Source organism: Muntiacus reevesi, chromosome 3, assembly GCF_963930625.1.
Source record: "Muntiacus reevesi chromosome 3, mMunRee1.1, whole genome shotgun sequence".
Lineage (NCBI taxonomy): Eukaryota > Metazoa > Chordata > Mammalia > Artiodactyla > Cervidae > Muntiacus > Muntiacus reevesi.
In genome coordinates this window covers 15,131,587-15,156,207 of record NC_089251.1, presented here as the reverse complement: position 1 = coordinate 15,156,207, position 24,621 = coordinate 15,131,587, and positions in this window count along the sequence as shown.

Sequence of the window (24,621 nt, the reverse complement as noted above, 5' to 3'; positions counted from 1 at the left end):
CCATAATGGAAACACAACTGAAAAATCCTACTTTCAATTCAACTAATTTTTAAACGATAAAGGCTCTTCTTTTTCACTCTGGGATATCAGTAACATCAAAAGTAAAAAGAACTTTCAGGGTTTTGTCCAGTGATTTCCATTTCATAAAACTGTTGCAAATCGCATTTTCATTCACAATACGCTTTCCATTCACTTGGTCCAGAAATTCCTACCTGACAGCGCTGGGTGCTGTGGGAGAGAAATAATGGTGAGAGGTGGGGAGTAGAGCCCACCAAAGGGGAAAGCCCTTATTTAGGATTGGGGCGCAGAAACCACACCAGCAATAGAAGAGAGATGGTAGTGCTGATTCTTTTAAAAAAAAAAAAAAATTTATCCTTACTTTTGGCTGGCCTGGGTCTTCATTACTGCACATGGGTTTTCTCTAGTTGCAGCGAGCAGGGGCTACTCCCTGGTTGCGATGTGTGGACTTCTCACTGTGACAGCTTTTCTTGTTGTTGAGCATGGGCTCTAGAATGTGGTCTCAGTCGAGTTGTGGTGCATGGGCTTAGTTGCCCAATGGCATGAGGAATCTTCCTGGACCAGCGATTGAGCTCAGGTCTCTTGTATTGGCAGACGTATTCTTTACCACTGAGCCACCAGGGAAATCCTGTCCTTGTTGTTATTCACTTGTTAAGTTGTGTCCGACTCCCTGCGACCCCATGGACTGCAGCACACTATCCCTGTCCTTCGCTATCTCATGGAGTTTTCTCAGACTCATGTCCATTGAGTCCATGATGCCATCTAACCATCTTATTCATCCTCTGTCATCCCCCTTTTCTTCCTGCCCTCAATGTTTCCCAGCATCAGGGTCTTTTCCAATGAGTCGACTGTTCACATCAGGTTAGGGAAGTCCTTCTATTGCCTATTCTTGCTCTCTGGGTAGCAAGGATAAGAGATAAGAGAATGTGTGATAAGAGAATGTGTTGTAGCTAATGGACTACAATATTCTTTATTCAAGCTCTTTGGTGTCCATTCATTCACCCAATCACTCAGGCCAGGGAGAGTATTAAAAAAAAAAAAAAAAAAGCCTGCTGCAGCATACCCTACAGTTTGTAAAACTTTTATCTTGGACTCAGTAACTTGAATCCCGTGGCATCACCCTGGGAGGCAGATGTGGTAGGACCACTGCTCTGCCCTCAGATTCTTTAGAGATGAGTAGTATCATGGCGCTGGGACTGGCTCCCACCATAGGTGTGGACACCAGCTGGCAAAATTGAACACGCATACTTCTGCCCAGCTTTGCCACCATGTCCTAGGGGAAAACAATGCAGTATCCAAGTTCTCTGCTTCTAATCAGCCTGCTCTGAGCTTCTTCAGGTGCTGTGGCTTCTGGGCCAAGCATCCTGAATTCAGCTCTTCCAGCTAGCTCTTGCCACGCTGTCAGCTGGGAAGATGATGATGCCTGGGCCTTTGGGGCAATATGATACACAGCCTTGATTGCCGGACTTGCTTGTAACACCCCTGATGTAGCGCTTATTTTGGTATTTATAAATTTCCAACTTTCAGATTTAAAACGCCAAACTCATTTGTATTTCTGAGAGGGTTTTGAATTGATCAGTCTCTCTTCTGGCCTGCATCTTCAGCACGCCTCATGCCTCCTTCTGTAAGTATAATCTCAGAAAACCTATCCTTGACTCATCAGCCTGCTTCAAAACGCGGGCTTGCCTTTCTTCCTTCTGTCTTGTGAATCAGTCTGAGTTTCATGCGTTCATCTCCTACTTAGTTTTCCCTGCATCTTACTTCCATTTAAACTAATCTATTGACCTAACGCTCCTAGTAACTCTAATATATGATTAGCCTTCATGCTTTGGATCATGTTTTCCATGTATTTCCAACTTTGGAAACTCAAGAAAGGGAATCAGTTAAGAGATGGAACTGATTAATTGGTTATATTGTAAATTGCAGAGAGAGAATGAGGGTGTGAAAGGAAACTTGAAATGATACTTTGGCATAAAGAAAACATGTACTTTGCACCTGCTAATGCAAGACACTGCACTGAATGTATAAAGAAGACCAAATTACAAGCTATGATTTTCATATCTTTGTAATATATTGGTGAAATAAGGCATGTTATGGACCTTAGGAAGCATTCACTACAAACAAAGCTAGAGGAGATGATGGAAATCCAGCTGAGCTATTTCAAATCCTAAAAGATGATGTTGTTAAACTGCTGCACTCAATATGGCAGAAAATTTGGAAAACTCAGCAAGTGGACACAGGACTGGAAAAAGTGTTTTCATTCCAATCCCAAAGAAGGGCAATGTCAAAGAATGTTCAAACTACCACACAATTGCACTCATTTCACACACTAACAAAGTAATGCTCAAAATTCTTTCAAGCCAATCTTCAGCAGTATTTGAACCAAGAACTCCGGATGTTGAAGCTGGGGTTAGAAAAGGCAGAGGAACCAGAGATATAATTGCCAACACCCATTAGACCATAGAAAAAGCAACATAATTCCAGAAAAACATCTACTTCTGCTTCATTGACATGCTAAAGCCTTTTACTGTGTGGATCACAACAAATTGTGGAAAATTCTTAAAGAGATGGGAATACCAGACCACCTGACCTGCCTCCTAAGAAATCTGTATGCAGGTCAGGAAGCAACAGTTAGAACTGGACATGGAGCAACTTCCTAGTTCCAAATTGGGAAAGTACATCAAGGCTGTATATCGTCACCCTGCTTGTTTAACTTATATGCAAAGTACATCATGAGAAATGCTGGGCTGGAGGAAGCACAAGCTGGAATCAAGATTGCCTGGAGAAATACTGATAACCTCAGATATGCAGATGACACCACCCTAATGACAGAAAGTGAAGAGGAACTAAAGAGCCTCTTGATGAGGATGAAAGAGGAGAGTGAAAAAACTAGCTTAAAACTCAACATTCAAAAAACAAAGATTATGGCATCTGGTCCCATCACTTCATGGGAGATAGATGGGGAAACAATGGAAACAGTGACAGATGTTATTACCTTGGGCTCCAAAATCACTACAATTGGTGACTGAAGCTACAAAATTAAAAGACATTTGCTCCTTGGAAGAAAAACTATGGCCAAACTAGATAGCATATTAAAAAGCAGAGATATGACTTTGCTGGCAATGATCCATCTAGACAAAGCTATGGTTTTCCCAGTAGTCATGTATGGATGTGAGAGTTGGATCTTAAAGACAGTCCAAAGAATTGATGCTTTTGAACTGTGGTGTTGAAGAAGACTCTTGAGAGTCCCTTGCACTGCAAGGAGATCAAACCAGTCAATCCTAAAGGAAATTAGTTCTGAATATTCATTGGAAGGACTGATGCTGAAGCTCCAATACTTTGGCCACCTGATGCAAAGAACTGACTCGTTTGAAAAGACCGTGATGCTGGGAAATATTGAAGGCAAGAGGAGAAGAGGATGACAGAGGGTAAGATGGTTGGATGGCATCACTGACTCAATGGACATAAGTTTGAGCAAGCTCTGGAAGTTGGTGATGAACAGGGAGGCCTGGCCTGCTGCAGTCCACGGGATCACAAAGAGTTGGACACAACTGAGTGAGCAACAACAAAGACATCTGTATAAACTGTAATGCAAATCTCAGTGATTAATGATGTTTTGTGTATGTGCTCAGTCTCTCAGTTTTGTCTGACTCTGTATGACCCCAGGACCAGTAGCCAGCCAGACTTCTCTGTCCAAGAAATGTTCCAGGAAAGAATACTGGAGTGGAGTGCCATTTCCTACTCAAGGGATTCTTCCTGACCCGGGAACTGAACCCGAGTCTCTTGAGCCTCCTGCATTGGCAGGCCGATTCTTTACCGCTAGTGCCACCTGGGAAGCCTGATGATGTTACAGGATAGATATAAATGGCATGCTGCCTGCTTTTAGAAAAAGTTTCCCAATTAAGTTTTCCAGGGAAGATGCCCTGGTGGATACAGGAGTCAAGATGCATCTGGAAATGTGAGTAAGATTTTATTAATTCAGCAATTAATATGTTAATTAGTAACTAATTAATCAGTAATTATTAGGCGCAGCTCTGCCTGTGTTTGCAGTGATCTGTTCAGTACAAGCAGAAGACAACTCGAATGGTCTGGATATCTGGGAGAATAATGTAGTAAAGTTTGGCTAAAAAGAGCTTCAATGAGCTTTAAATGGCAGGCTGAGAAATTTGGAATACCTCCTCCAGACAAAATAAAGCCTTAGGATTTAGAACAAAATGACTCTTTTCACGGACACTATGATAGCCTGGCTTGCCAAACTTAATGCTGCTGTTTCATCAACAGGCCATGCTTGTGGGCCTCCTTCAATGTTTCTGTCTGATGCAGTTAATTACATCACCTAGGTTTACTGGGTCATCACAGGTGAGTAGTGCCTTCGGCCCACTAAGCAAATGTGGTCTCTTTCTTCCCATGCATGCACCTGAAACTTATCAAATATCCTCTCTTTTTGAGTCATAACAGTTAAAAAAAATTATACCTTTAAATTTTTGAAAAAGTAAATAATTGTCTTCCTTAATTAAGACCTGGAAAAATCTGTCTAGAGGCTCTGAAACTGGATATGAAGATATTATTTTGAACAGGTAGAGGAAAACTGATATTAATGAAGTCTAGTGAAGATCCTCGAGAAACGATTCATCTTGGGCAAAATATTTTGTAAACAGCTCTCTTTCTATTGGCCTAAAAGCCTTTAAGAAGCTTCTGTAAATTAGTGTGTCTGCCTGATCAGACTATCTTTTCCACACCCTTAATATTCATGCCCTGATCTGCTCTGACAAATCTGTCATTACATCATCCTTATTTTACAAATGAGAGCAGCTTGCCTGCTCTCTCATGTGGCTGAAAATATATGAGTTTGAAATTCAAGAACCTCTATTAAAAATAATAGTGGAAGGTATGGTAGGCTGCTATTTAAAAAAGAAAAAAAAAATCTGATTTATAAAAACCAGATTCTAAAATGATGGTTTGTCCGAACATTTAGTACTCACAGTCCATTGCTAGGGTCCTCTTCTAGGAGCCAGGAAAAGCTCTGAAAAGGCATGCGATGGGTTCAGTCACTCATATGCATTTTAATGGATTTATAATTGCATTCAGGATTCCAGATGGAAAGCAGGAGTGGGAAGTGAGGAAAATGCCTCCCTGGGTATTTCCTTTAGAGGGATCATTGAAAAACAAGCCACAGACTGCAGCAAGAGAGAAGTGAGGACTGGGATCCCTAAAGTGAAGACTACATGCAACCCAAGGCCTCTCAGAAGTTGTACTTAAACAGCTAGACATCTGGGATTTCGATGGAGTAGCTGACAATTTTGACATCCCAAGTTGGATCATTAATATGATTATTCATTCCAACCAGGACTAAGTCATTTTATTTGCATTAACTAAATATATTATGAGGAGAAGTCAAGCTGGCCATGGCAATAAGTGGAATATGGAGATTCCATTTAGTTCTCTGGCAGAAACCCAATATCTTTTCATTTTCCCTTTTTTCCTTTCACAATGAACACAGCTGGGAACCTGCATATATAAACGGGAAGGGCCGGGGGGGTGTGTTTTCTTCCTCTTACATTTGACAGCTTAAATGATTATAACTTTTGCTAATTTCAAAGTGATTCCCGCGTAGGTCCTCATGTTGTTAAAACAAAAAATGCAATTTATTCCAGGAAGATGCATAGAAATGTTGCCTCTCCTCCTACTTGTTTTTTATAGATATCTATGCAAATTTGATAATAAAACAGAGTTTGAAGTATTAAATGATCACCACGGTTGGGTAAGCTCTATGTAGTCATTAAACAAAAATTGAATTATTAAAGCACGTACTAAGCCAGCAATAATTAACAGAATCGGTTATTAGCAGCTGCCTAAAAGCTGTGTTCTTTAGGTTCTTTGCTTTTCAGGAAGAATAAGTGACTTCAAAGACGCTCTTTTTATTTCCTCTGATATTCTTGATAAAGTCTACTCCAGCCATACCCATTTATTGGAGCCAGGCAGTATAAATAGGTGATTTAAATTATTTTTCTAGAAGGTCCTTGATTCCAGTTATCCCTCTTCACCTTGACATTAGCAATCCTTAGCAGCCATGGCTGCCCTCTGCCTTGCTTCACTCTGGACTTGCTCGCCATGGAAACTTCCAGGTGTTACTGCTGACTCTTCCCTCTCTCCCTGCAATCCTGCTCTCCTGGACTGGAATATTCTTCCTCAATTACCTGTCATCACGTGACTCTCTGGTCTCTTACCAGCATGCAGACTCTCTCCCAAGCCCATTTGGAATCTCATTCCCATCCTTCCTGTGAATCAGCGCCTGTGTCCTCCTTCAACACACACACACATACACACATATACACACACACTCTCACTCACTTGCTCACGCTTCTCAAGCCAGAGATTAATTACGCCCCCTGCCAATCTTTCCTTTACTATGTCCCAGCAATACTTCCATGTTCCTTATTTTGACTTACATTACTTTGCATTTGCTGCCAGGTCCTTGAGATTGCATAAATGACTCTCCGGGGTCAACGCTTCCTACAGATGAAGCATCAGCTTCTTGAGGAGCTTCTCTGATTCTTCTGCCTGATTTACACCATCTAGCAAAGTAGATGGGCACCATGGACATCCAATCTAATGGTGCTAGATTAATACTTCAATAATTGGGGACACCCAATCATGGACTTTTAATTAGCAGTTTTAGTCCAGAGCCAGACTTTGCTGTGTTTTTCATTGATGGCCTGGTTACCTAATGACAGCGGTCTTTACAGCACAGAGGCTATTCCCAATACCTCCCTGGCCCTTGGCAGGCCTTGACTGTCATGTCGCTGGTTCTGCTCTTCCTGTGGGTGTTTTTGGCTTCTGCACACCAGGTAAGGGCACTTTCTGTGTGCCTGGGGCAGATTTTGCACACACACTGCTCTATGAGAAGGCCATCTAGAGAAACAAAACCATGCCTGAGTGTACTCAGCACATTCTCGTCATGTACCTGCTTCCCATGCTATTGCAGGATTTTTCTTGTAATGATTTTTGAGGGAAATATATCATAAATATAACACAACCTCAGAAAGGCACACAAAATGTATGCACAATGTGATGAGTTGTATAAGGTCAACACCTAGACCACCTGACCTGGCTCTTGAGAAAACTGTATGCAGGTCAGGAAGCAACAGTTTGAACTGGACATGGGAAAAACAGACTGGTTCCAAATAGGAAAAGGAGTACATCAAGGCTGTATATTGTCACCCTGCTTATTTAACTTATATGCAGAGTACATCATGAGAAACGCTGGGCTGGAGGAAGCACAAGCTGGAATCAAGATTGCCTGGAGAACTATCAATAATCTCAGATATGCAGATGACACCACCCTTATGGCAGAAAGTGAAGAAGATCTAAAGAGCCTCTTGATGAAAGTGAAAGAGGAGAGTGAAAAAGTTGGCTTAAATCAGTGCAGATGGTGATTGCAACCATGAAATTAAAAGACACTTACTCCTTGGAAGGAAAGTTATGACCAACCTAGACAGCATATTAAAAAGCAGAGACATTACTTTGCCGACAAAGGTCCATCTGGTCAAGGCTATGGCTTTTCCAGTGGTCATGTATGGATGTGAGAGTTGGACTATAAAGAAAGCTGAGGGCCGAAGAATTGATGCTTTTGAATGGTGGTGTGGGAGAAGACTCTTGAGAGTCCCTTGGACTGCAAGGAGATCCAACCAGTCCATCCTAAAGGAGATCAGTCCTGTGTGTTCATTGGAAGGACTGATGTTGAAACTGAAGCTCCAATACTTTGACCACCTGATGCGAAGAGCTGACTCATTTGAAAAGACTCTGATGCTGGGAAAGATTGAGGGCAGGAGGAGAAGGTGACGACAAAGGATGAGATGGTTGGATGGCATCACCGACTCAATGGACATGGGTTTGTGTAAACTCCGGGAGTTGGTGATGGACAGGGAGGCCTAGCATACTGTGGTTCATGGAGTCTCGAAGAGTCGGACATGACTGAGCAACTGAACTGAACTGAACGCCCAGGTAATGACTGCCCAAGTTAAGTGATAGAAAGGCATCTCCGCAGGGCAACAGACATCCTCTAGCCTTCTTTAATGGTTTTATCTCTTTTTTATCCAAGTGTGCTACACTGCACACTATAATTTAGATTGCCCATTTACTTTTATTACCTTATGGTAGTTAAAAAAAACCTCAGGACTGATTGCTTTTTAAGGATTAGCTCCATGTGAATGCTGCAGTAAGTTCTCTTTTTTGTGTGTTTTGATGTCAGCTTGCATATACTATATCTGTAGGCGTGTCTTACTATGGCCCACATCCAACTGGAGACCTGTATTCTTATCTCACCTCCATCTCTCTATCCCACATCCATCTCTGAATCTATTTCACCACACATGTCATCCAAACATAAAACGCTTCGCTTCTTAATTGTCATCTTGACTTTTGAGCCATTAAGCATAATAAAATCTCTGTTACTTTCAGGTCTTTACATTCTGGAGTAAATGAGTAATGGTGACAATGAAGTTAGGGAGAATGTCAACATAAAATATACTCAGATGTGTTAATACTTATGGCTCTAACAGGACATGAGTGGAGAAAGCTTTTATTAAAGGATTGCTCTAAAATCTGTGAGGATAATGTTCAGAAAGATTATTTTTCATGCCAGGAAGTGCTTCTAAAGATAATATTAAGTACAGTCCAGACAGTAATTTTCTTCAACGGTGTCAAGTGATTTGCAAACATGATCTTCTTGTTCTTTACAGAGCCTTTTGAAGGTGTTGACTAGTGGCAAAGTCATCATGATCTTGTTTTGAACCAAGCAACAAAGGCATATGGGAAAGAGACCCATGAAACATTAATATATTAAACAAGAGTGTCGGCTAACACAGAACCCTAGAATCCCAGTAAGAACTCACGGCGCTGACACAGGATGCTTGACTGTCCAATGCCCAACAAGCTTTGCAAACTGACCAAGTCTGTCTCTCTACATCTGACCTCAAGCTAGGACAAAAGCATGGAAATGAGCCAAGAGACACGGTGTGGGTTTTATCTGGAGTTGTGATTGGGAGTCTGTTTCCCTGCTAAGGCCAGCTGAGGGTTAAGCAATCTTTTATTCTATTGAAACAAAACCACAGAAATGTTAGGGAGCTGAGCTACTTCCACAGGGATGGCTGGATCCGCGCTTATAGTCTCGGCCCTGAGGGCAGGTGGCACGTGGTGATGAAGTCAGTACAACAAGGACAGAGGTAGGGACCACTCTGAAAATCCTGGCTTCCATCCTGTGAAGCCCCTTCTTCATGCTTTTCTGTATCCACACTGACATGAAGTCCTAGGGTGATCCGGATTTAGGTGGGACCTTGATGTTCCTAGTAATGACAGCTCAGTGTTAAGAGCATCTCTGCACACGTGTCCTCTGTTAGAACAATGTCAGTGATGCACCCTCTTGTTGAAGCACAGTGACTGTGACACGTGGTCTCAATATTAAGTCTCTGACTCGCATTCCACTCTTCAGAACTATGATCAGAGACAAAACCCCTCTCCATTTGAATTAAAAAGACGCTGCAGTCCTGCTGGCTGTGAAGTTGACTTCAGTTGCACCAAATTGGGTTTGAAGTACCAAAAAGACCTATCCAGGCGCTAATGGACAATATTAAAATATCGAGGTCAATAAAATCTGCAAATACACATCTATCCCTCTTGCTCATAATGGAGTTTATTAAGCAGAATAATGGTGACTTATGGGTGAGTAAATATGAATTTATTTCACAATTCAGAGTCCATAAAAACTCCTAAAGTTGTTTCTACTTATAATAAAGGTTTTTCTTCTCCACTTGGTAGTTAAGCTTACTTGGCATTTACTTGATAATTTGTTTAGTTATAGGCTCGTTGATGGCTCTCTTACATATTAAATGCTACTTAATCCATTTAGGTCACCTCAAAGCTATGAAGAAATAATTGTCTCAGGACTTTGAACTCACAGAGATATCTACGTTGCAGTTTCTTAATGTACACAGTATGGTGGGTTATTTTTGAAAATGGAGAGGTAAAAAGTTCATGGATATTTTGCATATGTGACTGTGGATGGAGAGAAAAGAGAAAAGTCTAGAGTCTAGATATACATTTCAGGGCTTAAGTTTTCTTATTACTGCTGTGATTTCACAACTGTTTTTAGAAATACATTGTCACGTGATGATTAGACTTTACTTTTCAAGAGGTGAAGGATGTTCTGAGAAACTGCATGTGACTGGTCTGAGACGTTAAGCTCCTCATAGTCACAGATGTGATGCTGTCTTCATCAGATCATTAATTCTCTAAAGAAGAAAAGAAGCTTCTCATGTCAGTATTTCTCTTTGGTTTGCATTAGTGATGAACTGAATAGAAGAGAGTGGAATTATGCAAGTGTGAAGTATATCCACACCTAGATCTATTGAAGCTGGGCCCGCAAAATGACTGCAAAACTAAATAGGTTCTAAACCACCCACTAAATAACGAGATGAGCTGACAGCCTTACAGGGTTGTTGAGAAGATGCAATGAGATCATGGAAGGTTCTCTCAGGGTGCTTAACCCTTCCAATAGAACCAGTTGATTCTATTGGAAGGGTCTTTCTAATCTGCCCACTCCATCCATAGACACATCTTTGGTTCTTTGGTTCTTTATCACTTGTATCTGAGACACACAAACCCCTGCCTGGTCTTCTGCCTCAGTCTTATACAATTTGAATACATTCTCCCCTCTTCAGCCAGGAGGGCCTTCTCAAAACCAAATGTGAACATGATCATCTTCTATTTAAAACCTTTTGGTGATCTCTCGAAGCCTCCATGTGAAAGTCAAATTCCTTAATCTGGCTTACAAAGCCATCCCTGATCTGGATGCCCAGGTCTGCAGTGTGATTTCTTAGGTCTCTTTCTTCAGCTCTCTGTGCTTCAAAAAAAAGTAGCATTTATGGGAGAAGAGATGCAAAAGTGGATTTCATTAGTTTCATAAATGTACAGTTAACATTTTCATAAATTGTAGGCTATAAATTCTGCAAGCCTGAGACCAGGAAAAAACAGGAAATGTATGCAGGTGAAATTAGACTAGAGCTTAGTAACAGCTAGTAGTAGGACTCCAGAAAATCACTGCAGCTCCGTGGCATGGGTCCTCATGTGCAGTGTGGACAGAGTGATTTCTCTGGTCTTGGGAGACACAGCCTGGTGTGCAATCCAGCTGAACAGTGTCAAGAGAGGCTGAACCTGGACTTACACAGTAACTCACATTTTAGGAGTTGGAGTCTATAGTTGGGCCCATATGTCTGTATTGTCAATGAGAATTACCCATTAACATGCCAAGGTGAAAGTCGCTCAGTCATGTCTGACTCTTTGTGACCCCATGGACTATATAGTCTATGGAATTCTCCAGGCCAGAATACTGGAGTGGATTGCCAAGCCCTTCTCCAGGGGATCTTGTAAACCCAGGGATCGAACCCAGGTCTTCCACATTGCAGGCAGACTCTTTACCAGCTGAATCACAAGGGAAGCCCGAAGCCCCTAATAAATCTTCATTTATTAAGTTATTTCTACCAGATACTTTGTGAAGCACCTTACATGCATCTTCTGATTTAATTCTTACACTGTTCCATACAGTGGATACCTTTAGACTGATGTTGCAGAAAAGAAAACTGAGCCTTACAGATGAAAAATCTTGCTTCTCAGATGGAAAATTAAAACAAAAAAACGCAATTAGGATTCTAACCCCAGTCTGTTAAAACCTCAAAGTCTGAACCATTATGGCACACTCTTTCCTAAAATCCTACCTACCTCCAGCTTGTGAAAAATAGTATGTTTTCCTGGTAGGGTAAATTCACTTCTAAATTTTGTATTACCTCTGACTCTCAGGGAAAGGGTGGCCTAAGATTAAAAGGATTTGAGAGCAGAAGGCAACTGGCTGCTCCGGTGACTCTGAGAAGGTCTGAGGGAGGTTCCTGGGGGGGATGGGCATGGGGTCCGGCTGGGAGGGGGAGGGGACACCACCCTGCTTTCTCACCCTCTGCCCGGGCTGGAGGACTGCTCAGTGGTGGTGTGGTTGGGATCAGTCTTGTAGGATCTCAGCGTTAAAGGCAAATTCAAGATATTTCCTATGTCATAACATAATGATGACAAAGACAATCACAGTGTCCCAGGCACTGGGTCTGGGTTTTCATGTGACCCAACATTTTTCAAACGTCAACCATCCCACAGGACCCTGATAAGTTTTCTCTCCATACCCCTGTACCCCTGTGTGATAAACTCACTCTTTCATTGAAAGGAATTCATGAAAAAGAAATCTTTAACTCTAAATAAAATAAGAAAGTCAATATCATTGGTCATAAATGCAAGGTGAAAAGATACGTGCATGACCAATGCATGAGTACAATTTTATAAAGTTCATGTCTGTGTCACCTAAAATCATCAGTTCTGTCCCCAATATTATATTATACAAACCAAACCACTCCTTAGGGAAGCTAGATCATTTCGTCACTGTTTTGTACAATCCTGTAAGATTAGATATAGCATTTCCATTTCACAGGTCAGAGATTGAGACAGCCTAGGTAATTTGCCAGAAATCCTACACATTTTTTTCTGACTCCCAAGGACCTGATTCCCCTGTGATCAGTCTTTGTTGCTGCTCAGTCGCTAAGTCGTGTCCAACTCTGTGACCCCACGGACTGTAGCTTGCCAGGCTCCTCTGTCCATGGAATTTTCCAGGCAAGAATACTGGAATGGGGATCTTTCCCACGCAGGGATCAAACCCACATCTCCTGCATTGGCAGGTAGATTCTTTACCCCTGAGCCCCCAGAAGCCCATGGTCAGTCTAGAGTCTGGTTAATTAGATCCATCTCATTCACTGTAGGCATATATTTTTGTGGTCTGATATTCAATCTCACCTCAGCAATTAAGACAAGCAAAGGAGAAAGCCCTTAACATTTTTATACCAGAATTTAGGTCCCTGTGCACCTCAAAAAAATTCTGCTTAAAGAAAAGGACTATGTGGTTCAAGTCGCTAAACTGAAAAACACTGATATTAAAGACTGTGTGTCATCTGCCCTGTTGTTCATACAAACTCCAGTATCCCGGGTCAGAAAAACACTCCCCAAAGATCCCAACAGGTTGGGATGGACTCTGAGTGCCCCGGTTCCATTTAGGATGGTGATGAAACGTCACACTTGTTTGGGAGCCCTTTGGTCCTGTTCACATAGTTCATAGATCCCTGCACGTGGAGGGAAGGAATCACAGACAGTGCAGACCATGAGGCTGCTGCCTGTCACGGTTCATGTTGGGTTTCACTCCACGGTGTAATGGCATGCTACCGGGTGACATTTGAATGAGAATGTGTAAGACTTCACATCTGTCACCGTCAAATCTTATGGAGGTGGGGTGGTGGTGGGAAGTTATTGCAGATACTGTGAAAAACAATGAGAGAACACGAGAAAGACAAGTTCACACAAAGAGAGAGATTTCCTTGTCCGAGTCATCTGTCCCTGACCACAGGGCTCCTTAGGGGTTATAACTGCACTGGCGGCAGGGAGGGGAGCTGAGATGTATTTGTCTGCAGGAGGCCACCCTTGGGTCCGTGTCTCTTCCCCTGGTTTTCAGCTCCAGGACAACGGCTAGACTCAGACTTCCCATCACGTCATGTAAAAGAGAGAGAGAGAATCCAACTCCATCTAAGGAAGCTCAGTTTCACCTGCGAAACGCTGTTTATCACAAAGATTTGGAAAACTGATTAGAAGCCTGAAAGATGCACTGGGAAGACCCAGAGGGATGGATGGGGAGGGAGGCGGGAGGGGGGATTGGGATGGGGAACACATGTAAATCCATGGCTGATTCATGTCAATGTATGGCAAAAACCACTATAATATTGTAAAGTAATTAGCCTCCAACTAATAAAAATAAATGAAAAAAAAAAAAAAAAAAAAAAGAATGCAAAGCCTGTGAGCAGAGAGCAGCATCCTGGAAGCACTTTGTCTCAGAAGGAGCCCAGCAAGAGCTCAGAGGTTTTTCTTAGAATGCATTGACCTGTCAGAATTCACAGCAACGTTTTCAGCAGCAAACAGAAGAATGCATTTTTTTCACCAACACTGTACCTATGGAGAGAAAAGGGCCAAAGTGTGTTTCTCTGACCGTGTGCCATCATGCTGTGTGGTGACAGGTTGCAGCGCAATCAGTAAACAAACGGCAGGCCATCCCTCGGGGTGATGATGTCATAGGGACCTCGGTCAGGACTGGGGGGCGGGGTGGGAGGGACCAAGCTGTGCCATCTGGTTGGAAGGGAAGAAATAATAGGTTTGCCATGTTCTTCACGGTGTTGTGTCTTGTGTTTTCATTTGTATTTGCTTCCAAATGATTTCTAAAACCAGGTCACTAATCTCTTGACATTTTCACACATGGATTGACATCATGTAGCAACATTTGGTTTTTTTTTTTTTTCAACTTGTTTCTTGTATTATGTGATGTCATTTAAACCATTTTCAATTTCTCTTACTCTCCTCTTTCCCAAGTCAATATTAATCTTTGAATGGTGTATGGATTCTTCACTGAGAGATTACGTCTTAAAGAAAATTTTCCATAAGCATCTCTAACTCATTAGATTTTCCAGGACTACTATTCATGCTAATATTGATAATAGTATTTGGCACCTCACTCTACCAAGCACTATATTGATACTTTAGATATCTCACTTTTTACTATGAGGCCCAGGCAAGGTGAGCATCACTATAGTGTTTCCTAGGTTTGAAACAACGAGTAAGAGAAGGAAAGTCATGTTCCAAATGCCACACAGTTAAGAAGCTGTGGAGCTAATTTGTCCCACCCGTTCCTTCCCTGACTGTGTCCACATATCCATCCTCTGTGTGTCTCTGTTCCTATAAACAGGTTCATCTGTGTCATTTTTCTAGATTCCACACACATGCATTAATATACTGTATTTGCTTTTCTCTTTCTGACTTACTTCACTCTGTATGACAGACTCTAGGTCCATTCACATCTCTACAAACGACCTATTTTTTCGCTTTATATGGCTGAGTAATATTCCATTTTGTATATGTGCCACATCTTCTTTATCCATTCATCTGCAGATGGACACTTAGGTTGCTTTCATGGTGTGGCTGTTGTAAACAGTGCTTTAATTTTATCGCTCAAATTCATGTCCATTGAGTCAGTGATGCCATCCAACCATCTCATCCTCTGGTGTCCCCATCTCCTCCTGCACTCAACCTTTCCCTGCATCAAGGTCTTTTCCAATGAGCCCACTCTTCACATCAGATAGCAAAAGTATTAGAGTTTTAGCTTCAGCATCTGTCCTTCCAGTGAATATTCAGGGTTGAGGTTCTTTAAGATTGACTGGTTGGATCTCCTTGCAGTCCAAGGGACTCTCAAGAGTCTTCTCCAGCACCAAAGTTCAAAAGCATCAATATTTTGGTGTTCAACTTTCTTTACGGTCCAATTCTCACATCTGTTCACAAGTACTGAAAAGTCATAGTTGTGCCTATATGGAATTTTCTTGGCAAAGTGATGTCTCTGCTCTTTAATAAACTGTCTGGTTTGGCCATAGCTTTCTTTCCAAGGGGTAGGGTCTTTTAATTTCATGGCTGCAGTCACTGCCCACAGTGATTTTGGAGCCAAAGAAAATAAAGTCTGTCAGTGTTTCCACTTTTTCCCCTTCTGTTTGCCATGAACCTGTGATGAGCTAGAATGCTACAAGAAATCCTGAAGTGAAAGAAGTAAGTATTCAAGGTTCCTGAGCATGAGGAGAAGCAAAGTGGTTGGTTCCTTGAACTGGCCACTACCAGTTAAATGCTGCAGAGTGATCTGAGTGCCTGTATGTGGGAAAGGGTCTCTGTTAGTAGAAAGTTCACAATATATACAGTCTAGTCTGTGGTCTCTTTGGAATGCGTCTGTACATAAAACTCTGCCCACCTACTCTAAACAGACATGGTTAAGTTCAACATTGTACAGATTCTTTTCTGGAGTCCTGTCCACCATAGCCTCAGCCATAAAAAGGAAGGATAAATAAAGCATTTCTCATGTGCAGCACATATAAGCAACTGGGGAAAATTTGCAACAAAGCCCAGATCCTCCACTCTTAAAGATTGTCATTTAGTTCTTACAACAATGCATTTCATTATTTTTAATTTTTTTAGTACCACACTACGTGGTTTGTGGGACCTTAGTTCCCCAAACAGAGATCAAACTAGTTCTCTGTGCAGTGGAAGCATGGAGTCCTCACCACTGGACCACCAGGGAATTTCCTTAAAGTTTGTAATTTAAACTGTCTGCTTCTGCTGATTTTAATGACCCTCTTCAATGAATTCATACTCTACAAAACATCAGAGAGAATAGATGAAATTGAAATCTGACCACAGTTCTTTCTTTTGCTTGAAATCCTTCTTGGCTCCCATTGTCTATCTGTGTCATCCAGTATGGTACCGCTAGCCACGTGCAAAATTGGGCACTTGAAATGGTTGAGTCCGAAAGGGGATGTGCTGTAAGTACAAGACACACGTTAGACTTGAAAGACTTAATAGAAAAACAAGAATGTAGACTAACTCATTAGGAACTTCTATATTGTTTATATGTTGTACTTGCAGTATTTTTGGATATATTGTGTAAAATAAAATGTTATTAAAGTTCAGTCCATCCGGCAACAAAACCAAAAATGAACAAATGGGACAATATCAAACTACAAAGCCTCTGTATAACAAAGAAAAAAATGAACAAATTGAGACGCCAACCTATAAAATAGGCGAAAATACTTTCACACCCTACATCTGATAAGAAGTTAATCTCCAAAAAATATTTAAAAAAGAAAAACTCCTACAACTCAATAGAAAACTAAATGATTTGATTTTAAAAATGGGTTAGAGGCTTGTAAGTTGTTTTAAAGGGTTGCATAACTGGGTAACTCCTAGAATGACTAAAAGAAGGGATAGTTAGGGAGTTTGGGACTGACAGGTACACACTGCTATATTTAAAAGGGATAACCAACAAGGACCTACTATACAGCAAAGGGAACTTGGCTTAGTAATAACCTAAATGGGAAAATAATTTGAAAAAGAATGATACATGTATATGTGTAAGAGAATCATTCTTCTGTACACTTGAAATGAACACAATATTGTCAATCAACTATATCTCAGTGTAAAATAAGATCTATACTCCAATATAAAATAAGGTCACCCCTAAGACAATCCACAGACCTCTGCCCCTGCATAAAAATAAAATATGGTGCTAAAATCGAACAGCTCCATAGAGGACATCTCCCCAGATGTGTAGCCCCGGAGGATGATAGACAAAGGTGATTCTCCCAGAGAACAAAATCAGAGCGGCCAAAACAACAGATGAGGAAACAGGGCCCATGGAATCCTGGTCCTGCCTTCCATCAGGAGGTGAGTTCTCTTGCGAAACAGTTACCTGAGAGCTTTGTTTTTCTTCTCCAAAGGGAAGTGTTCCCTTGGCCCCGCACAGCAAGCCTGGTTCTATTTCTCTGTATCAGGTGCATTGGGAATTGTTTAATTCATCCTTTAGCTATAGATCACCAAACAAGTCTTCCCTGGTGGCTCAGTTGGTAAAGAATCCACCTGCAATGCAGGAGCTCCAGGTTCAATCCCTGGATAGGGAAGATTTCCTGGAGACGGAAACGCCAACCCACTCCAGTAATCTTGCCTGGGAAATCTCATGGACAGAGGAGCCTGGTGGGCTATAGTCCATGGGGTTGCAAAGAGCTGCACTCAACTGAGTGACTAAACCACAACCAGCACCAAACATGAGAATCTGGGTTAAGACTACCCCCAAGAACTGCAGAGATCCTTAATCTTGACCCAGAACTGAGTGAATTAATAGGGTGATGAAACTCAGTCATAATTTAGGACATGGTGTGTTTCACAAGAACAGGGCATTTTGCTGGATGCAAATGGATGGGAAGCAGCAGCTGCAAAAAGCTGGGCTTGACCCTGGATGATATATTCTTTTGGCCTCATAGCATCAACCCACCACTCCTCCTCAAATAACCATGCCCCAAAGTCCCCAGGAAGCGATCCCTCTCCTACTTTCAATCAATGCACATGTCAGGTTGCAGAGATAGGGCACTTGTGCTAATGAACATGCTTAGCTCCCTCACCAAGCATAGTGTCCAGACAGAAACACAAGATCAAATCCAGCCTCTCAGGGCCAGTGAGGCCCCATTCCAGTACCTTATCTGTGCCCCCTGGACAGTGACCTCTTGTTCTGCTCCAGCGTCTTTGCGGGGACAGGACCTCAGATCTCCACTCAGAAGCAGTAGTGCTGAGAGCTGGGGAGAGCTCTGTCCTGTTTACACTGTTGGAGACTGGGGTCCTGTCCCCCCCGGACTCTTTTTCACTTGTTTCTAAGCTAATTTCAGCTAGATTTCTTATCGATGGCAACAGAAATCATCTAATTAAACTGCTGGCAAAATTCTTGGCGAGAGATGTGTGGTAGCTACTGGAAGTTCTGCAAAATGCTCCGAGTGCGTTTCATAATGGTATAGGTAACTGATTAATGTTTCCAGAATAAAAATATGCAAGACTAGCCCATATTACATTACACAAGAGCAGGAAAGAGGTAGTGCTATTTTATCTTCAAATTTATGTGACATAAAATTAAACAAATCTGGCTTAAATTCTTCTGGGAGCTATTATTTATTAGCTTTAAATCCAATGTATATTTTTAGACTTGAATCTGGCATTTGTAGTAATATGATGATTTCCAACTTCTTTGGGGAGGAGTAAAAGAATTTAAACATATATGAGTTTGAACGCATGTGCGCACACACACATACACACACACACACCTATAAGCTTGTACAAGTAGCATAAGTTTTAGATTTGAAAGTGACATCTCAGAAATTTTTTCTCAGGGAGAAAATGACTTTAGAAGTTCTCAACTTACAGGTACTGACCGAAATCAAAATGCATATTGATAAGGGGAATTCCTTGTCAGTCCAGTGGTTAAACTTTCATGTTTCCACTGCAGGGGGCATAGGTTCAATCCCTGATGGGGGAACTAAGATCCTGCATACTCCGTGGTGCAGCCTAAATAAATAAATAAATATTTAAAGAATGCATATTGATAATACAAAAATTCAGCTGACCACAGCATTAAAATAATTCTACTCTTTTTTTTTTTTTCCTGATATGGCCTAGTGTCAGTGGATTTTACCATTCTTTCCTAAGTGAAACTGTGATGATTTGGCTACAACATAAAAATGTTTATAATAATGCATGTGTGCTCCATCACTAAGTCATGCCTGACTCCTTGCGGCCCCATGGAGTGTATCCCACCAGGCTCCTCTGTCTATGGGTTTCTCCAGACAAGAATACTGGAGTGGGTTGCCATTTCCTTCTCCAGGGGACCTTCCCAGACTCTCCTGTGTTTCCTGGATTGGCAGGTGGATTCTTTACCACTTGAGCCACCTGGGAAGTGTTTATAATATTATTAGAATTTTTATTATAAACTTGGCATTTCATTATTTCTCATCTGAAAAAATGTCTGTGTTTTACACCTAAGGGTCTGCTGCTTAAACAAATGTGTTATTATTAGTCTGGCTTAATATTTGGGAACTACAATTAAATGCATATATTTAGGATTTGCTCAAAAATAAAATTGAGTGTTGTAAGGTTAGACTTTGGTGATATTTTCCAAGGAGATATAACTTGGGCTTTTAAAAAAGTGTGTGTGTGTGTGTGTGTGTGTGTGCACACTTGGTTGGCTTTAGGTATGAAGAAAGCGTTTAAATAGATCCTGAGATACTGGTCTGGAAACAGTCATTAAAGAACGTTGTGTATTGGATTATCAGTAGCATCACCAATAGGAGAGTACCCAGTGTCACATCCATCTAGCCTCTCCTGTGAGATAATGAAACTGCTTGTGAGACTTCCCATGGCCCTGTGTTTACTCTCAGAATAAACTACACTTTTTTTTTTTTTTTCCCCTCTCGGTTTGAACAATGCTTTCAGAAAAAAAAAAAATTCTGGTGATGACTACGTATTTTAGATTCTCTTGAATCATGAAATAATTCTGGTGTCAGTATTGCTCACATATTGGATGAATGTTCTCAAGCTCTGTCAATTTCTATCACTGACTTCACAAAAATTAAGAGACCTCATTTTTAGTTTTTGCAGTCAGAGTGGAAATTAATGCAAGCTGGCAAAGGTTTCTCAGTGTCCAGACATCAAACAACTTGAAGCTTTAAGAGACCAATAGTCAATTGAGGGCTTGTGAAATCGCCATGGCATATGAAATCTGTGCTGAATTACTTCCCATCCCCCAAGCACACCCATTCAGCTACACAGCAATTGACTGTTTATCTGGAAAGACTGTGTTACTTGTTTTGTGTTTTATTCTTCCTGCTGCACATTGCTAGAAATGGCTTCTACTGCCTCCTTTAAAACTATGCTATTTAATTGCTGATGTTTTGATTAAAATATTTATTGTTCCCAATATAATTTAGTTTCCCATTCAACTTCATTTGTCTTTCACCTCCTAACTATGAAAGCCTGAGGACTGTAAGTGCGGGTATATTCTATTCTAGGAAGACATTTCCTGTAAGCCGTTATTTCACCTGAGTCAACTATGAACATTGATTTCACTACAGTTGCCCTTTTCTCCACCATATTTCAATTTATTTATCTAGGTTCTTCAAAAAGAAAGTCAGCAGTGAATGAATATTGTAAAAAATCCTGTACAGATTTTTTTTTCCTGCTTAACTCAAAATATCTCATTACTGGAGTCCTTCCATAAGATAAATCATGTCTGATAAATTTGGTAAAAACTAAGCATTTCAATTAAAAGCAAGAACTAAAAACTAGAGGCTCTAGTTAAAAATACAAATGAAGTGACTATAATAAAATTCAAGCTATATGCATTTTATGAGAAATAGTACCTAAAACATAATGTATATGTAAAACATAAGGCTGAAATGAAGGGTCAGAAAAAAAGATATACCAAGGAAATACTAACCAAAAGAAATTTGTGTAACTATTTTATTATCAGATAAAATTGGCTTTATGACAAAGCATCACTAGAAATAAAGAGGCAGTAATGAAAGTTTCAACTGATAAAGGTTGCAATTAACTAGGAAGATACAGCAATTCATAGACTTGGTGCAATTTTATGACCTCAAAACATGAAAAGAGAAAAAGCAACCTGACACAATCATAGGAGAAAATAGAATAATCCATAATCACTGCGGGAGATTTTGCAATTCTACTCTCAATAATTGAAAGAATAAGCAGATAAAAATTTTGGAAGGATATAGAGATTTAAACAAAGAAATCTAATGTAATGGAGAAAGAGTGAAAGAAAGAAGGGAGGAAGGAAGGGAAAAAAACCAAACTCAACATAGAATGCATAGCTTTTGACAGCATGCTTGGGATATTTTTCCATAATTGAACACATCCTAGTCCATAAAGCACCTCTCAACACATTTCAAAAGTTTCAAGTTATACAGAGTATGTTTTTGACAACCATACAATTAAGTTGAAAATAAATAACAAAGAAGATATAACAAAATATGTTTGGAAATTAAGATGCTTCTAAGTAACCCATTGATCAAAGTGGAAATTGTAATGAAAATAAAATAGCTTTAATTTTATAATAAAAATTCTAAATATCAGAACTTGTGGGATACAACTGCAACAGTATTTAGATAAAACTTTATAATCTTAAATATGTAAATAGAAATATATAAATCAATGAACTAAACATCTATCTCAAAAACTTAGGAGAAAAAGACCTGGCAAAATAAACCAAAACAAGCAAGAAAGTAGAGGAGAACACAAAAAATTAAAACCAGAACAGAAGTTATTAAAATAGAAAACACGTTCAGAGATAAACAAATCCAAACAGTAGTTCCTTAAAATGACCAAGATTGATAAATCTCTGGTGAGATTGGTGGAGAACAGAAGAAAGAAGTCTCAAATACCTAATATCATAGATGAAAAGAATCAGCCTCTATAGACCAGGCAGGCATCAGAAAAATAATAAAGTGAATTATAAACAATTGTAAGCCAACAGGATAGACAATGAACTTGCTAGGGACAAAATATCCTAGAAAAATCTAACTTGCTCAAACTGCCCTCTTCTTAGCATAGAAAATGTGAGTAAGCCTTACTAACAAGAACAAAATTTCTGAAGCACAAACAGAATGTCCATTTAGTCAGGCAAATTTTAAATCCAGATGATTTTGCAGTCAAGTTTTCCCCCAAATATTTAATAAAGATTTAGCTTCAAATATACACATTGCTTCTAGAATTTATTTTTTGAACTAATTAGTCTGTTAAAGAAGATAAAGGATATTAAAAGTACATGCCACCTACTCTGATGAGTAGAGATAAAAAAAATCTTAAGGATATTAGCTGGCTAAATCTAAACTCTAAAACATGTCCCCATTGAGTTTACAACAAAATTCAAGACTGGTTTATCTTTAGAAAATCTGTCAGTGTTTTAATTAAAAAAATGGTTATTAAAGAAGAATATTAATACGTTCACTGGAATAGATGCATAAAGGCATTCAATGAAATTTGAAATCCACTCATAAACATCACTTGGCAGATTAAGATTAGAAAAAAATTTCCTTTACTAGTAAAGAGTGTGTTGCAAAGCAGCAGCAGGTATCTTAGTGATGTTAGTGGCTCCCTTTAGATTCTAACGGAAGAAGACCTGTACTTCATCACCGTTCTGTTCAGAATGATATGGAGAACCTATCCAGCTCATTAAACATCCTAAATTAATACCATCTAATGTGTTAAGTAAATAAAAAAATTAAAGGTACAAGAACTGGAAAATAAATAGTTCAAAAGGAAGAAACAAAACTGTAGTTATTTATAGATGCTATGAAGGAAATTCTCCAAAAGGGTCTAGAGATGGGGAATGCAGGTTTACAATGATTTGTTAAACTATGTCTTTACATCCATATATTTTTTCACAATTTTTTTTTAAGTACATGATAACTTTTCTGCAAAAACCTGTTTTTTATATATCAGAATTCTTACTGATCCTGGTTCTTATGGGAGAAAATATGAAACATTAGCTTTGTTTCAGGACCTTAGAAATGCCAGTTTTACTTTTCACAGGCAGGCAATGTGATATGCATGCTATCTCTATTTATGTTTGTGTGTAGACTCAGATGAAGGTATAGATACAGGTGGAGATGCATGGAGAAAACAGCATAAGGACATTTGTAATATTATGCTGTTAAATTCATATTCCTGGTGAATCCAAAGTGATTCACTTCACTTTTTTCTGAAACAAGATAAAATTAATAAACTTGAATTTTCTCTGTGCTCAAATAAATACCCCAAAATTGGCTGCCATTGCACTCACATAGAAATAAAACATTCTGAATCATTCTCATGTTCAAATGTATCCTTTTCCTTAGCACTGGGAAGGTGCTCTGAACACATTTGCCTGTTGATGTGGATTCAATCCAGGTGAAAGTTCATGTACAAGAGCACCCCAACATCCTAGAAGATTATTTCTAACTATGCACAGTTCACGGGTGATTCTTTAATACTGACCGAGAGGTAGAGTTTTTGAAACACTGGATTTCAGTATTATTTTTAAATAAAAGCTGTATTTTCCAGGGAAACACAAGTCTGTGATTCACTTGATCATGTAGGAATGGATCTGAGACTTGGAGGCATTTTGACTCAGCAGAATATTCTTGTCACACTCAAATGGGCTCTAGGATGTGCCATAGCCCATTGAGAGAGAAAAGCTGTCCATTTGCCTTGAATTTGAAGGACTTGGCCCCCTGGCTAAATGAAGTTTGATTGCCTGCTTTAGTTATTTTCCACTGTAAAAGTGAATACTATTAAGTTAATGGAGTGGATGTTTGTAATTTTAATTGTACAAATAAGAATTTATGGTTCTCTTTCAGACTCAATCCTTTCATTTTGGGAAGGTGGGGACTCATTCCAAAATATATATATATATATAAAGAAAAGTTTATACTTTGGTGCAAATTTATTGGCATATGAATCAGCACCAAATCTTGTGAAAAGAAGGGATAACTGGTTAAAATCAGAAAGTTGCAAAAGCTACATTTTCACTACTAAGGACTGAGAATGCAAATGCAAGTGATTATCAGTTTACTCAAAATTGAGAATCTAATCTGATTTGACTAAAGGACTCTGTATTTTGATAAAAAAATCTTAGCTTACAATGGAGGAGGGAAGGCTCATCTCTGACAGTGAAGAGTCATGTCTGAACGTGATTGCCACTGGAGTCTAAGCTACTTTCTATGTTTAGGAAGGAATGCTTACCTCCAGAGTGTATATCTGGCAAAATCGGCCTATTTCCCAACAGAACATATCGATAATGTCAGGATATACTCCTTTTTCCATTTTTTCTGCTTAGTGATTTTGCCAGAGAGAGTAATAGTACCTGAGAAACTCACTCCAAGTTCTGCTTGAAGTTCATCTCCTGTTACTCCAGTGGACAGAAGCAATGCACAACCTAAAAAGTAGAGAAGTATGTTTTATTGAGTGAACCCACGGAGGGCTTCCTTGTTGGCTCAGAAGACAAAGCATCTGCCTGCAGTGGAGGAGACCCGGGTTCAGTCCCTGGGTCCGGAAGATCCCCTGGAAGAG